Here is a 16526-nt window from a genome sequence, read left to right on the forward strand (position 1 = left end):
TCAGAGCTCCACTGTCCCTGTACACTTTGTATCAACTCCTTTTTGGTTAATCAGTCCTGGGGGAAAGTGAAGATATGGTAAAAGCAGCAGCTTCTTGAAAGTTGAGCCGCTCTGATAAACCCACTCTCCTCCCTGTGGCAAGAAGCATGATCTTCTTCTGCCTCTTTAGAATTGATTTGATACGTAAAGCTTATGCTAAGTTCCATTTGCCTCAAAAACACCACTCTTGTTGGGGTGACTCCGGGGTGACTTTAACATTTAGCTAACACAGCGCAATGTGTATCAGGCTAGCTTAGAGATAAACACATGAATGTTCATAAGACAGACACAAAAACAGCAACATTCTGAAAGATTTCTAGTCCAAGTTTCTTCTATGCAACAATGCACATTTTATTTTCTATGGGGGAAAAACACCTCAGAGAATAGGCTTGCTGAATAAGATAGACCCTTTTCATGCTTATTTATTGAATCACAGGTAGGCTGTGGGATGCTTTATGCTAAAAAGGGCTCAGGGTAAAGAGTGAGGAATGTCAAGAGTAGCTGCATACCTGTGAATAACACTAGAGAAAAATTGCTGGTTAAAATGAAGACTATATAGCAAACCTCATTGCTTGTATGTCGCTATATTCCCAATTCATTATTCAGTGCCACTCTTGTAAATTTGTACTACACTGCATTATTTTTCTTTGGGAAACCTAGGCTGGATGAGATGGGGTAGGGGTATACTGAATTTAGAATTCATGAACAATGGTGGGTCTTTACAATGGATAGAAGGCCAAGCTAGGACTCAGAGGCAGTGCAAAACTCCTGCCCTGGCTTCAGTGGACAGACTGAACCTGGGTGAGAGAATTCAGGATCAGTTGCGAACATTCACAGTGGATCCCAGGACTTGTGAAAAGTGATGGGTCTCAGCAACTGTCAATAGGTCGAAGGCACAGATCTGACTACCCAAAGCAAAATCTCAGTACTTCTATTTAGCGGGGGAGGGAAAAAAGAAACAGGTGAGGGAGAGATGGATGGGACAAGTGAGCACAGTGACGCAAGCCCACATCACATTGCTTTTGTTTCTGAAATTACATCCTGATGGAGAGGGATCCTAACTCATCATCTGGCCTCAATTCCAATGAGCTTCTACCTTATTCTAAAGAGTCAAGAACGGCATTCATGGTTATATACATAAATATTGTATCAACAAGCTAAAGAAGAAATATGATCAGGTGCAGAAAAACATTTGACAAAAATCTAACCCCCATTCTTGATAAAAGCTCTCAAAAAGCTAGAAATAGAGGGAAATGCCCTCAACTTGGTAAAGAACGTCTGCAAAATCTTACAGCAAATATCATACTTAATTGTGAAAAACAATGCTTTCCCCCTGAGACGGGAACAAGGAGGCAGTGTCCACTTTCACCATCCTTATTCACAATAGTACTGAAAGTTCTAACCAGTGCAATGAGGCAAGAAAAAAAATCAAAGGCATACAGATGGGAAAGGAAGATAAAACTACCCTTATTTACAAATGACATGAGGGTCTGTCTACATAGAAAATCCCACAAGAAAACTAGAACTAATAAATTAATTCAATACCATCACAAGAGACAATGTCAGTGCACAAAAATCATTCTCATTTCTATGTATTAACAATGAACATGTGGAAACAGAAATTAAAAACACAATACTTCTTACCATTTGCTCCAAAGAAAATGAAATAATTAAATATGAATCTAACAAAAAATGTACAGAATCTGTATGTTGAAAATTACAAAATGTTGCTGAAATAAATCAAAGAAGATCTAAATGAATGGAGAGATACTCTGCTCTGTGAATGATCCAGCATAGAGAATCAAATGACGAGGTATAGACTGGGAGAAAATATTTGCAAACAATGTATCCTACAAGAATATTTTGTCTAGAATATATAAGGAACTCTCAAAATACAATGGTTAAAACAAAACAAAACAACCCAATTAGAAAATGGGCAAAAGACACAGACACTTCACTGCAGGGTGCAAATAAGTACATGAAAAGACATTCAGCATCACTATTAAGGAAATGCAAACTAAAACCACAATGAGATGTCTCTACACACTTACCAGAATAGCTAAACTTAAAAATAGTGATAACACCAAATGCTGTCAAGGATGTGGAGAAACTAGATCACATGTACCTTGCTGGTGGGAATGAAAATTTTACAGCCTCTCTGGAAATGAGTATGGCATTTTCCTGTAAAGTTAATCATGCACTTACCAAGAAACCTACCAGTCGAACTTGAACATTTATCTCAGAGAAATGAAAACAATTTTACACAAAAAGTTGTACATAAATGTTCATGGCTGTCTTATTCTTAATATTATTATATATTCAAAATAATCCAAACCTGGAAACAATCCAAATGTCCTTCAGCAGATGAGTGATTAAACAAAATAGAACAAAACAAAACTCTGTTATAGCCATACCATGGCTATACCATAGCAATGAAAAAGAAAAACTATTTGTTCACAAAACAGCTTAGATAGATCTCGGGGGAATTGTGCTGTGCAAAAGAAGCCAACCTCTCAAGATTACATACTGCATGATTCTATTTATATAACACAAATTGACAAAATTATAGCACTGGAGAACAGATTAAGGGTTGCCAGGATTTAGAGAGAAGGGAGGGAAGGTGGGAGGAGGGGAGAGACAGAGGAGGCTGGTTTTTTGGAGAGTTTTCCTTGGAGATTGGTATGTTCCACTGGTGATGGCAGGATTTCAGCTTGGGAGAAAAACAGTTCTGAATGCTACAGCCTTTAGGGACTATGGATCATGCCCTAGAGGAAGGACAGATGGCATCCTGGAGAGTGAAGGAACGTCATGTAACCAGATGGTGTGAACTTTAGAGGTTAAGGAAGGTACCTTAGAGCAAAACAGAATTCCAGTCCTGTCTCCCATGTGATAAGAGGCAGACCATGTCAGATAGAGCAGTGTTTCCCAAATGACAGTGATCCCTACACAGTCATCAAGATACTTGTCCAATCTACACTCTACCTCTACTATTTTTTTAAATTTATTTATATTATTTATTTATTTTTGACTGCATTGGGTCTTCGTTGCTGCACGCGGGCTTTCTCTGGTTGCGGTGAGCGGGGGCTGTCTTTGTTGTAGTGCACGGGCTTCTCATTGCGGTGGCTTCTCTTGTTGCAGAGCATGGGCTCTAGGCACACGGGCTTCAGTAGGGCTCTAGAGCACAGGCTCAGTAGTTGTGGTGCACGGGCTTCATTGCTCCGCAATATGTGGGATCTTCCCAGACCAGGGCTCGAACCCGTGTCCCCTGCACTGGCTGGCGGATTCTTAACCACTGCGCCACAAGAGAAGCCCACTCTGCCTCTACTATTATATCTTCAGTGTCTTTGTTCACATTGGCTCAGATCTAAGATAATAAATATTTGCATAAAATAAGAATTCTGCCTGTGTACTACCTAAAGCCATCTGCTGCCCCATCAGTTGTACATATAACACACTTTGTGATAAAAAAGAGAGAGAGAGAGAGAGATTCAGAGAAAGGGCAAAGGGCATTCTGAGCAGAGGAAACAGCCTGAGCTAGAGCACAAAAGCATGAAGGAGCTTTTGTATTCAGAGCCAAGAGTGACTGGAGCGCGCTTACAGGCGGGGGAAGGTAAAAGATGTGGTGGGCGGTGGGGCTGGAAAAGAAAGGTCAGGGCGCATTGGGGAGGAAGGGGTCGAAAGAGTCAAAGTCCACTCCACTCCTTTTGTTATATCTCGCTCAGGCAGAAGGACTGGGCAAGGGTCCTGGGGACTGTGTGTTCTCCTTCTCTCCCTGGACTGCAGGAGTGTGGGCAGTCATGTGTAACTGTGTTAACACTACATGAGTAAAACCAATCCCCCAGTCCTTGCCGGCTGCACACTTCGCCGCCTCCACCGCTTCCATATGCTGATTTGCATCCAGGCAGGTTGTGTAAACAAGGCTGTTAGGGGACTATAAATAACCACAGTCTGGACTGTGGTTCAATAGTCTGGTCTGGGGAAATCAGAATTTCCAGTTATCTCCCATGCCAGGATGGAGCCTCTTAAGTGCTCATGGGGTTCGTACCCTCTGGCTCCCAGGATGCTGATGCTGATCCTTAGGGCTGGATGGCTTCCTCCTAATCAGCTCCTCCTCCACTCCTGCCTGCACAACCAGATGCTAACTTGCTGAGCTGTCAAACAGAAACAAGCTCTGTGCTTACTTTGCCTGGGAGGGCTGGGCAGGCAAAAAATAGGCTGTGCTCCCTGAAAAGAGATTCCTCATCTACACGTTGACCTTCTCAAGGTCATGAACTGAATCTTGTTCCCTCGTGTGTACCCCTGTGGCTGACCCAGTCTCTGCTCCGTGTAGGTGACTATCAAAGTTGTTCAGAGTCTATTTAGCCTTGAGTCTGAGTTCAATTCCAGCTTCACTGCTTTGTGACCTTGGGTAAGTTACTTAAACTTTCTGGGCCATCATTTTATTTTTATCTGTAAAGTAGAGATGATAATTACACCTACCTCTTAGAATTATTGGGAGAAGGAAATTTAGTGGTGTATGCTAAGTGCTTAGCATGTTTCAGTAAGTGCTAGATAAATTGTAACTATTTTGAGAACTGTTCTAATGATGTTGAGGAGGAGGCGGATGCCAGGGCCGACTCACTGAGTTGATTCAGTGTGTTCATTCCTACACCCGTTGTCCCTGTAGACCCATTTATAAGGCCAGTCTAAAATGATAGGAGAGTAGGGCACAGAAGAATTGAGAGGCATCTTCAGTGTAGTGGCAGAAACTCAGGGCCTGGATTGGCAGGTTCAACTCCTAACACAACCACTTAAAGTTACAAGATTTCTATCAAGTGCTCCAAATGGTAGATCTGTCAGCCATAAAGCAGAAATCCCAATAACCTGCCTCCTGAGGTTAATGTGAGGACCAAGTTAGATGTAGTTTTTGAAATCTCTGCAGTAGGAGTTATACCATTCAGGACTTTAATGGTAGCAGACTTGTAGGGAACTCTGGATATAAGAGGTGTAGGAAGCACCTTGAAATTTGAACTTCACTCTGCAAAGTGGAGGGACCTGTAGCCACGCAATCTCTTTTTGATGTTTGTAGGGTCCTCTTCATAGTCAGCTCTGGATTTGGCCTCTGCTCATCACACTCCTTCTCTCCCTAGCCACACACCAGTTACATGAGCCTTCTCTCTACTCTTTGAGTACTTCAAGCTCATTCTACCTCAGGGCCTTTGCCCTTGCTCTCGTCTCCCTGTCTGGAACACCCTCCCCCAGATCATGGCACAGCTGGCTCCTTTACCATTTATATCTTGGTCCAGTTATTACCTCCTTGAGCGTCCTCTCTTGATCCCCAAGCCAATAGGCTTCCAGTCATTTCTTTCACCTTGGCCCTTTTGATTGTCTGCATGACTTGTCATCTGAGATTCTCTGCATGACTCTTGTCATCTGAACCTGTCGTGTTTATTCATTTTGTTACTCCTTTTATCTGGCTTTCCCACTGAAAGTTAAGCTTCACGAGGGCAGGAACTTTATTTGCTGCCTAGATCATACCAGGCTGCTCCAGATATGGGTGTTGAAGGGATTGAGCTTGGAAGTAGAGGGAACAAAAGAGAAGGCATTGTCCTTTCCCTGGAGAAACTTGCAGGGTAGATGAAGTCCTAAGATTTACTCAAATTAAATGAGGCGTGATACCATGCAATGAGAAATGGGTGAAATTATATGTGTCTGAGCTTTATTGTCATGCGTCACTTCTGCAATCACACAATCTTTTTGCATTTGGAGAAGGGCACTCAAGAGGGAAAAAAAAAGGGACCTTCATTACCAGTGGTGCTATTCATATTTAACAGGACATGAAAAGAGGAAGGAAGGGAGATGGTGTCAGTGAAAAAGGGCTCTTTGAAAACAATGCTACTTTGTCACGGGAGTGCAGTCAGAATCCCTCCAATTTGGAGATTTCACTTGTGAGACAGTTGTTCTGTGGCAGCTGCTATGCTAAGCACATTTTTGTTCATCATCTCATTTAATCTTCACAGTATCCCTGTGATGTAGATATTATCATCATCATCACCATCATCACTACCATTGTCATCATCATCACCATCTCATCATCATCATAAGGACCATCATTATCATCATCATTGCCACCATCATCATCATCACCATCACCATCATCTCCACTCTACAGGTAAAGAAGTGATTCCTTCACTTCTAAAACCCATTATATTAACCACTAGTCTGCACTGCTTCTTCTGCCTACTGAGTCCTTCTACCCTAACTTGATCATTCTGTATCCCTGCTTTGACCACATCCCAAATTTTAGGCACACAAATACAAAAATGTATCAATCAAAGAAATTTGTTTTAAGAGGAAGCACAAGGAGGAGGAATTAACATTATTTACCTCAAGATGTCTTATGTAAAGTTTTAATAAAACAAATTCCTCATTGAATTTCTTGCCATGCCAAAACCTTATTCATTCAGATAAATATATCTTTTCTTTAGTAACATGATATGAACTATATTGTATGTTGTATTTCCCTTTTCCCCCTAGCTACTAGGGAACTCAGAATTAAATTCAATATCTGATCCTAGAAAGTATATTCAATCATTTTTTCATTCATATATTCATCCATTTAATACCAGCAAAACAAAAGCAACAGCTGTAAATCAATGTATAGATATAGATATATAGCATAAACAACTTGTTAAGCACTGTATTAACAAAATAGGTCAACTAGAAGTCTGGCAAAAATTTATCTTCTGCTCATTTTAATGTGTTTAACTCTGTCTTTACATTTATTTCACCTGTTCTTCTATTTCTTAAATTTGTCACTGAAATACTTAAAAGTTGGTAGAACATCAACCCTAAATGAACAAAGTCATAATATTATGTTATAATGACATACAAGTAAAAATAGTTTAACCTCATAAGTCCTAGTGTGACAGAAGCACATGTGTAGCATCCTATGTATGTGATTTTATTTTTTAACATTAACAGCCATTTCTTAACAGCAGTCTCATTAGTCATAGAAGCCTAGAAATTCGTGCTTCTTCAGAGATGGAGCCAATTCACATTTCTTAGTAAAGTGAGGATGTTGGCTGTTGAGTAAATACTGACCAATCATTAGAAGTGTATTTGCTGAGAGGCAGTGTGTAGCTGGATGTATGGGAATGTGTATTTCATCACTAAATAACAACAGGCAGCTCTTTCCGTACCAGTTGGTTGCCAAGTCCTATCAACTCTATTCTGAAATGAGTCTTCTGTCTGTCTTCACCACCACAACTTTGGTTCACACCTGCTGAGCTATTCCTGTGGCTTCCTGTGCTTAGTCAGTACCACCCCCAGCCCCCAGTTGTCACACTCTGACCTTTGATCTCTTGCATGCCATTTCCTTATTCAAACAATATCTTTCGTTCCCAAGAATAAAATCTGGGTTTCTTAGCTTAGCATCTAAAATTCTGCGCAACCAGTCCTACCGTGTACACCACCCTCAACTCACCCACCCTTTGTGGACCAGCCAGTGGTCCTTAGCTCTAGAGAGAGGAAGAGATGTCTGGGATCCCAAGCCCAGAATCTTTGATCTTTGAGCAACTACCTAAGGTGGTTGCAGATTCCAGATGCAGAGGAGGCTAAGCACACAGGCTGTACAGTCCAATGGTTTCACTAGCCTCAGATGCCTATATTTTCTCCTCATAAAATGAGGATAATAATAGGGCCTAACTCACAGGATGTTATTGCGAGAATTAAATTAGAAAATGCATATAAAGCACTAGCACAGTGCCTGACATATGGTTAGAACTCAGTATATATCAGTACAATTATCCTTCTCTTATAAGAATTTGCTCCCAGATTCTATGGGCCTTCTACCTCTGGTGAGCTATGCTGGACTTGATACAAAGCATGAAGGTTGAAGTCTACTAAGATATTCACTCAAAGTGAACTCAAGTCCATCCTTGAGCCCTTTCCCCAGTCTGTACCCTAATCCTGACCCTTGACATCCTACAGTTCTGATGGTACTGGGAGGCATGGAAAGCTAAACCTGAGAAAAATCATCCCTGGTAGGTAAAGGGGAAAAGCGTTGTTTCTAAGATATAGAGCCACCCCTCCAGAAAAAAGGTGCCTCTCTATAAGCAGACAGACCAAATCTGGCTTCCCACTGTATGAACCCAAAGAGGGTGTTTCCAATAACCAAATATGCATTCAAGAGCCACGAATTTACTACCTCTGTTCACCCCAAACAGTGCTTCACTTTTTTATATGTGACCAAATAATGCCTTGTCTTTACCCACATTTGAGCTTCTCCTCTTTCTGTGTGGAGAGAGAGCTGTAGCCCACCTTCTCCCCTCCCCCCCCCCACAGTTTAGAAGCTTCCATTAACATACACACCCTTCAGGTTGATGTCAACGAGCTTTCACTGGAGTTTCTCATTCACCTGAAGATGCCCCATTCGTTCACTTGACAAATGATTATTGAGCCCTTCTTGGGTGCGAGGCACTGAAAGAGGTATGGAGATACGGGCATATCCCGGAGATATTGTACGTCAGGCTCCAGACCATTGCAGTAAAGCAAATATCATGATAAAGCAAGTCACACGAATTTTTTTGTTTCCCAATGCATATTAAAAGTTATGCTTACACTATAGTGTAGTCTAATATTAAGTGTGCGATGACATTGTCTAAAAAAAGTATGTACCTTAATTTTAAAGTACTTTATTGCTAAAAAATACTAACCATCATCTGACAGCACAAGGTTGCCACAATTCTACAATTTGTAAAAAAACACAGTATCTGTGAAGCACAGTAAAATGAGATGTGCCCGTGAAGTAAGTCAGACAGAGAAAGACAAATATCGTATGATATCACTCATATGTAGAATCTAATTTTAAAAAGTGATACAGGTGAACTTATTTACAAAACAGAAACAGACTCACAGATTTCAAAAACAAACCTATGGTTACCAAAGGGGAAACGTGGAGTGGGGGGAGGGATAAATCAGGAGCTTGGGATGAACATACACACACTGCTGTATATAAAATAGATAACCAACAAGGACCGACTGTATAGCACAGGGAGCTCTACTCAATATTCTGCAATAACCTATATGGGTAAAGAATTTGAAAAAGAATGAATATATATTTGTGTATAACTGAATCACTTTGCTGTGCACCTGAAACTAACACAGCATTATAAATCAACTATAATCCAATAAAATTTAGCAAAACAAAACAGAAAAAGAGATGTGCCTGTACAGTACTAAACAAAATAGACCCAGCTACTGATCTCATGGAGGTACAAAACAATGTAGAAGAGAAACAAACAAACATATAAAAATACAGAAGTCAAAAGCATGAGATTTGTGGGCTTCCCTGGTGGTGCAGTGGTTCAGAGTCTGCCTGCCGATGCAGGGGACACGGGTTTGTGCCCTGGTCTGGGAAGATCCCACATGCCGCGGAGCGGCTGCGCCCGTGAGCCATGGCTGCTGAGCCTGCACGTCCAGAGCCCGTGCTCCGCAACGGGAGAGGCCACAACAGTGAGAGACCCGCGTGCCATAAAAAAAGAAAAAAGTATGAGATTTGCTATAAAAGAACTTATCAAAATGTCATGAGAAGAACAGTGTGGGAGATTGAGCCTATATTGGGTGGAGGTTATCAGGTTAGGCCTCCCTGAGGAGAGACTTGAAAGTCAAGTAAAGTTAGAGAGATCAAAGAAGGCAAGGGTTTCAAGCAGAGGAAACAGCACATGCAAAGGTCCTGAGGGTGGAGCCAGAGAGAGAAGGCCACTGAGGGCAGAGAGCAGTGGGGCAGAAGAGGACCCTGGGGAGAGAGGCTGGGAGAGATTTCCTATTCACATGCAAGTTGCAATTTGAACGTAACTTCTTCTGTGGAACTTTCCCAGGCTACAACCCTGTCAGAAATTACTTTGCCTCTTCTGTGGTTCATATCTCAGTTTTATTTGTTTTCTAGAGTGTATGGGCAGTGTTTTGCATGTCTACCTCCTAGTTACTAGAGTGCAAAAGACTTAAGGCAAGGAATTAATCTGCCTTCTCCAGTCCCTCTTACCTAACGCCTAGGACAGAATGTTCAATAAATGTCTGCTGCATTTCTTTTTTTTTTTTTTTTTGTGCGGTACGCAGGCCTCTCACTGTTGTGGCCTCTCCCACTGCGGAGCACAGGCTCCAGACACGCTGGCTCAGCGGCCATGGCTCACGGGCCCAGCCGCTCCACGGAATGTGGGATCTTCCCGGACTGGGGCACAAACCCGTGTCCCCTGCATCGGCAGGCGGACTCTCAGCCACTGCGCCACCAGGGAAGCCCTACTGAATTTCTTTTTGAGATACAATGTCAAAGTACAAGTGACTGAGAACATAGAGAGATTTTTAAAAATAGTGTAGATCAGAGTTTTTGCCACTCTTACGGGGTGAAATGTGTTCCATGTTTCCTTATAATTGCCCATCACTCACTGTTCTTCTGTTTTCTTTCCAGCTGTGTTGCCTAATTAATTTCTTATTAACATTTTTCAATCTGAGTAGCTACTAATCACAACCACACCACAAATTACTTGTTTCCAAGATGGCCATTTTATAGGAGGGATCCACTGAGTACACTGAAGGTTAATAAATAATGAATGACCACAGGGCATTTAGAAGCTAGTAATTTAAAAACAAAATACGGGCCATAAGATAGATGGAATCACCTTGAATCATCAGCACTGATATCTTTCTACAATGAAATTCTTGTGAATATTAAAATCCTTTTTGCCAGTCACTGAGTCTGGTGAGAGGATAGCTACGGTGTGGCAACCTGTAGCCAATATTGAAAAATTCCTCTAACTAGCCATCAGCCTTGCCTGAATACTTCCACTGGCTGTGTGACAGTCTATGGAGAGGATAAATTTTGATTCTGAAAGGTCAAGGGTCAGAATATGGGATGAGGCCATATTTCCCCAGTGTTTCATGCAACACCGGTATAACATTTGATAAAAATGGATGCTCATATCAATGAATGACCTGTGGTCTAACAAATGAGAAAATTCTAATTTAAACAAAAAGTAGAGTTTCTTTTCCTGTAAGACTTTTAAGAGTTTTTGATATCCCACTATGTATTATGAATTATGTAGATGGGGATACAGTATTCAGTGTTTCACAAATATATCTGAACCATAGTTTATTTTTCCAATGTATGTAGATCTATCATAGTGACTCATAATATTGATTGGAACAGTCGCAAGGTCTGAGTATTTTAATCTCTAAAGTAACGACATAAAGTAGAAACATCACAGGCTTTGGATTAGAAGGCCTGGGTTCAAGTCCCTGATGAGCCATTAAAAAATATGTCCTTCAGCATGTCACTTAACCTTGAAGCCTCAATTTCCTTACCTGTAAAGGAAAGTGAAATCATCAGTTCCAATTTCATTGGCTTAATGGGATGATTAAATATGTTAATAGACATTAAAGGCCTTTTAAGAGGTGTGAGCACCATATATTTTTTGTTTTCATTATTAATAAAGTTTGATATAAAGACCAGGCATCCAGAGGAGGATAATAGCAAGCTTACCAGAGTAGGAAGATTTAAGGGAGAACCTAGGAAATGAGCAAGGCAGTGTTAGGGCTATGAGCACACATGGGCTCATGTGTACTATTCATGTCAGAGCCATGAAGAGCTCCAACTGGTGCTACTGCTCTCCCAGACACCTGAATTCCTCTGCTGGGTTCTGTCCTAAGGGAGCCCACCCCTACCTTCTTGGTTTACTCTTCTGGCCTTAATAGAAGATGAGATTTATCCAACAAGGAACTACCATGGCTCACATGGAAGGTCAAGTCTACCTAAAAGAACACAAAGTTTAGAAGGCCTGTCAGTAACCTTTAAGGATCTGGTTGAGTCTGGTGATTGACTTTTCCATACCTGGTATTTGGACCTCTAGCCACATCTATCATGAGTATATCTGCTCTCCTTGAAGTCTTTGGCATGAGGATTGCAAGAAAGTTTGTTCTTTGGCCTCGTCTTGAATCTCCAAATGCTTTGCTCCTTCTCTCTTTCTTACTCAGAAAATTTACTCTCCCACGTTCATCTTGGCCTCATGGATACTTGAACTACTGCCTGTATTTCAATCTCAACACTCATATCTTTGGTTAAGCCAACCAGAATGGTGACAAGGCCTCCCCATTCCTAAGTCCCATTAGATCGTGTAAGTAGTAATCCTTGTCCTGACATGGATCCTTAAAAAACCATCAGGGAGATGTCTGGAATATGCATAGGATTTTAGTTCAGTTAAGTCTGGATGTGTGTGAAATAGCAGGATCACTGATATACAATTTCAAGTATATTGAATAGTTCCTTCCAAACAGATAAGGGAATTCCTATTATGTTCTCTTTATAGACAGCACTAAAAGGCATAGTATGGAAATTATTTACCAAATCTACCTTTATATACTCTCTTCTGTGATGTCAGATCTAGGGACTCTACAAACTACATTTCCTGGACTCCTTTGTCAACTCCCTGGCTTTTTGCTAGGATCTGACAATGGGAGGTACTGGAAGGAGATTGGAAGAAATAGGGAGGAGGAAAGGAACCACTTTCCTATTTGTGCGGTGGCCAAAGTCATCTCAGTGGTATTTGCTCCAGCATCAAGCTTCTTTCTTCACTTCTTGGGGCAGTCTTATCATGCTTCTTCAGAGGTTGTATGGTACTTCTATTTTCAGAGGTCTGACTGCCAGCTCTGTGGAGCCCCTCCAGAGAGCTCCAAGATCCTGGTTATGCTAGCCTCTTTCCTTCAGTTCCCCATCCCTAAACTTAGTAGCTTCTCTCAACATTTACTGTCTATGAAATATTCTTGGTGTTCCCTTGTTTCCTTGTACAGCTCTCTAAAACTGGTAGAACTAATTCCCCATGTTAGATAGCCTTTGTTGAAATACATAGTGTGGTTTCTGCTTTCCTGACTGGATCTTGACTGATAAAGTGTATGAAATTATCAATCCCTTCAAACCGTAGCTCAGTATCCAAGGCTATAGGATTATACAATTTAGACCCTCGGTGCTTTTTAAACTTTTTTATAGTCATGCACTCATTTTGGAAATACAGTGAGTGTTATGGACCCTCCCCCCAGAAACCAAATATAAACAAAATTTTGAATGTAGTACCAAGGGGTTTATGGATTCTTTAAAGTGCCCCCTGTTAATTTCCAGATAACACCCAATCTAAAGAAAAATAAAGGTTTCCAAGAAGGTCATGAAAATTTAAAAAAGAATCATCCTTAATTTTCAATGTAACATTTCTTTAGGCATATATCAAAATTTCCCTACTTAAGAAACTATATAAAGCCCTTTACAATTGAGTCACAGTAGTAATTTCATATTTTGACTGATCACTTTGCTTGATCTTATTTGCTCTTCATGACAATTATATAGGTAAGTCACAGAAAATGTTATATTATTTTATAGTTTATAAAATTCTAAGAAATGTTATGTGAGCTACCCATACTCATAAAACTAGAAACAATGGCCAAGCCAGTGTTAGAATTTTTTTTAAAAAAAAGACAATAGTTCTGCTTTTCTAGAAAACTGTATTACCATAAATACATAGGTAGATAGATATAGATAGATAGATAGATAGATAGATAGATAGATAAAACTGTTTATTTTAGATTTCCAAGTCTTACTTCATATATTCTGGTGTCTGTAGAAAGTATTAAAGATACTGGTCTACAATCCTGAAACTAGACCTAAACTAGGTCCCCCGTAGGAAGACCTGAACTTAGAAGAATGGGTGGATTTTCAGGAAAGGAGATTCCATCATGCAATTTTTTTTTTAAACATGGGCTTTGGGATTAAATAGATCTGGATTCAAATCAAGGTACTGATATTTATCAGCTGTGTTTCCTTATGCAATGTTTCTAAAGCTGTGTTTCTAAGTCATTGCAATGATAATTCGGGGATGGGGCTGGGATTCAGTATATCCTCACATTAATAATAGTCTCTGCAACTCCAAACTATGCCCTGTTGTTCCTTTGTAAAATCAGATGGGCAGTTCTCTCAGTGTGGTAGTCATTATAATGCAGACTTTAATCTTGATATTTTAGTTTCTTTCTTTTTTCTGCTGGTAGCACTGGAGCCTCTTCCAGGGGAATGACTAATGCAACTCAATTCAATATGGAAACACTTCCAAAATGTTTTTCATTTCCCTGATGAGACTCTTACTCAGCTTTTCGTTCCCACCCTCTTTTGCAAGACCCTCCAAGGGGCCATCCTTAATGGAGTCACTGCAGATGTGGTGTTCTGTCAGGGGATTCTTTCAAGTGCTTCACAAATAACACAGGAATGGGTGAACAGCTCAGCTTTTCCAGTCATTAAACATTGCTTAACTATTTTTCAGAGGTTTTGGCATCACTGAAAACAATCTCAAATGCTTTTGGGGCCAAGGACTGGTTCCATTAATATTTTACACCCTGAATGTTTTAAGGGATTCATTTATTCTGAAGTCATCTGTCAACTTTTCTCTAAGAGCTTTTTGATGCCCCACAAGCTCCCCCAAGCTCTCTGTGGAAACTTCTAAATTTCTTCATCCATCCCCACCTATCCCCTAGCTTCAGACACTATAGATGATGCCAGGAGCTGGGTGTCTAGACTTAAGAATAAAAAAAGACCCTCACAGCAGGACTAGCTCATGGCAAAATTGGTTTTTTTTTTTTTTTTTTACATCTTTATTGGAGTATAATTGCTTTACAATGCTGTGTTTGTTTCTGCTTTATAACAAAATGAATCAGTTATACATATACATATGTTCCCATATCTCCTCCCTCTTGCGTCTCCCTCCCTCGCACCCTCCCTATCCCACCCCTCCAGGTGGTCACAAAGCACTGAGCTGATCTCCCTGTGCTATGCCGCTGCTTCCCACTAGCTATCTATTTTACGTTTGGTAGTGTATATATGTCCATGCCTCTCTCTCGCTTTGTCACAGCTTACCCTTCCCCCTCCCCACATCCTCAAGTCTATTCTCTAGTAGGTCTGTGTCTTTATTCCCGTCTTACCCCTAGGTTCTTCATGACATTTTTTTTTCTTATATTCCATATATATGTGTTAGCATACGGTATTTGTCTATCTCTTTCTGACTTACTTCACTCTGTATGACAGACTCTAGGTCCATCCACCTCACTACAGATAACTCAATTTCGTTTCTTTTTATGGCTGAGTAATATTCCATTGTATATATGTGCCACATCTTCTTTATCCATTCATCCAATGATGGACACTTAGGTTGTTTCCATCTCCTGGCTATTGTAAATAGAGCTGCAGTGAACATTTTGGTACATGACTCTTTTTGAATTTTGGTTTTCTCGGTATATGCCCAGTATTGGGATTGCTGAGTCATATGGTAGTTCTATTTGTAGTTTTTTAAGGAACCTCCATACTGTTCTCCATAGTGGCTGTACCAATTCACATTCCCACCAGCAGTGCAAGAGTGTTCCCTTTTCTCCACACCCTCTCCAGCATTTATTGTTTCTAGATTTTTTGATGATGGCCATTCTGACCAGTGTGAGATGATATCTCATTGTAGTTTTGATTTGCATTTCTCTAATGATTAATGATGTTGAGCATTCTTTCATGTGTTTGTTGGCAATCTGTATATCTTCTTTGGAGAAATGGCAAAATTGTTAAGAATATTGTTGAGATCTTTATAAATGAAGAGATGTGAATTCTGTTTGATTTTCCAGGATGAAAGGATGGGATAAATGGACTGTTTCCCTAATAAGATTGTTATCTTTATGTAGGAATGTGCCTTTTTAATACCAGAAGGACTTTGGATCCTAGCCCAGAAGATCCTACTTCTGAGAGCTCCCTGGAGCAAGCAAGTCTAATAGATGAAACCGTGGGGTTCTGGCCAAAGTGAAAATTGCAAGGGTCTCTGGGCGGAAGGCTTCTTTGTTCCCATTGAGGATGTAATCTGTACTCTTATTGCATGTGGGCTATCTGTGTGTAGGCTAATTTTTGGCTCATGTATCAGATATAAGGACTGCTCAGAAAATCATGTCCAGGTAAAAGTGCCCAATTACACATGGAATATTTCGCCATCATTTTGTTCCTCCTCAGTGAGTAATTACCTTGAGGAAAACTGAAGGGGGGACCCAAACCTTCCAATTTCTCTTGTACCTTCTCCTTAAAGGAGAAAATATTTTTACACGCACACACATACATGTGCACACACAGCTTTCTAGGGGGCCTCACTAAGCCAGCATCCAACTTTCATCATCTCTCAAATGCCTTAACCCAGTAAGAAAGCACATGTCTCCAGAAAGCTGATCAAGATTTACTGCTAATATAAACAATGGCAGGATGATAAGAAAACACTTTTGAAGACAGCAATGTCATTCCTCAAATTATGTAGCATGGCAGCCCTGTACCAAGAAAAGCACTGTACTAGAAACTAGAAGACCTGGATTCTAATTTCAGCTCCCTTGTTTGCTAGCTGTGTGATCTTGAGTATGTCACTAAACCTCACTGAGCCTTGGAATTTTCATGAGGGAGTTGA

At 40.6% G+C, this 16526-nt stretch overlaps 1 long non-coding RNA gene across 1 annotated transcript; it reads left to right on the forward strand.

Moving 5' to 3' along the window:
* Positions 1–4367: 4367 nt before the first annotated feature.
* LOC307188849 lies at positions 4368–16311 on the forward strand. The gene is made up of 3 exons (XR_013829076.1): positions 4368–4447; positions 6039–6190; positions 15769–16311. It is a non-coding gene; the product is annotated as an uncharacterized lncRNA (long non-coding RNA).
* Positions 16312–16526: the final 215 nt, after the last annotated feature.

The sequence above is a fragment of the Stenella coeruleoalba genome (assembly GCF_951394435.1).
Source record: "Stenella coeruleoalba genome assembly, chromosome: 7".
Lineage (NCBI taxonomy): Eukaryota > Metazoa > Chordata > Mammalia > Artiodactyla > Delphinidae > Stenella > Stenella coeruleoalba.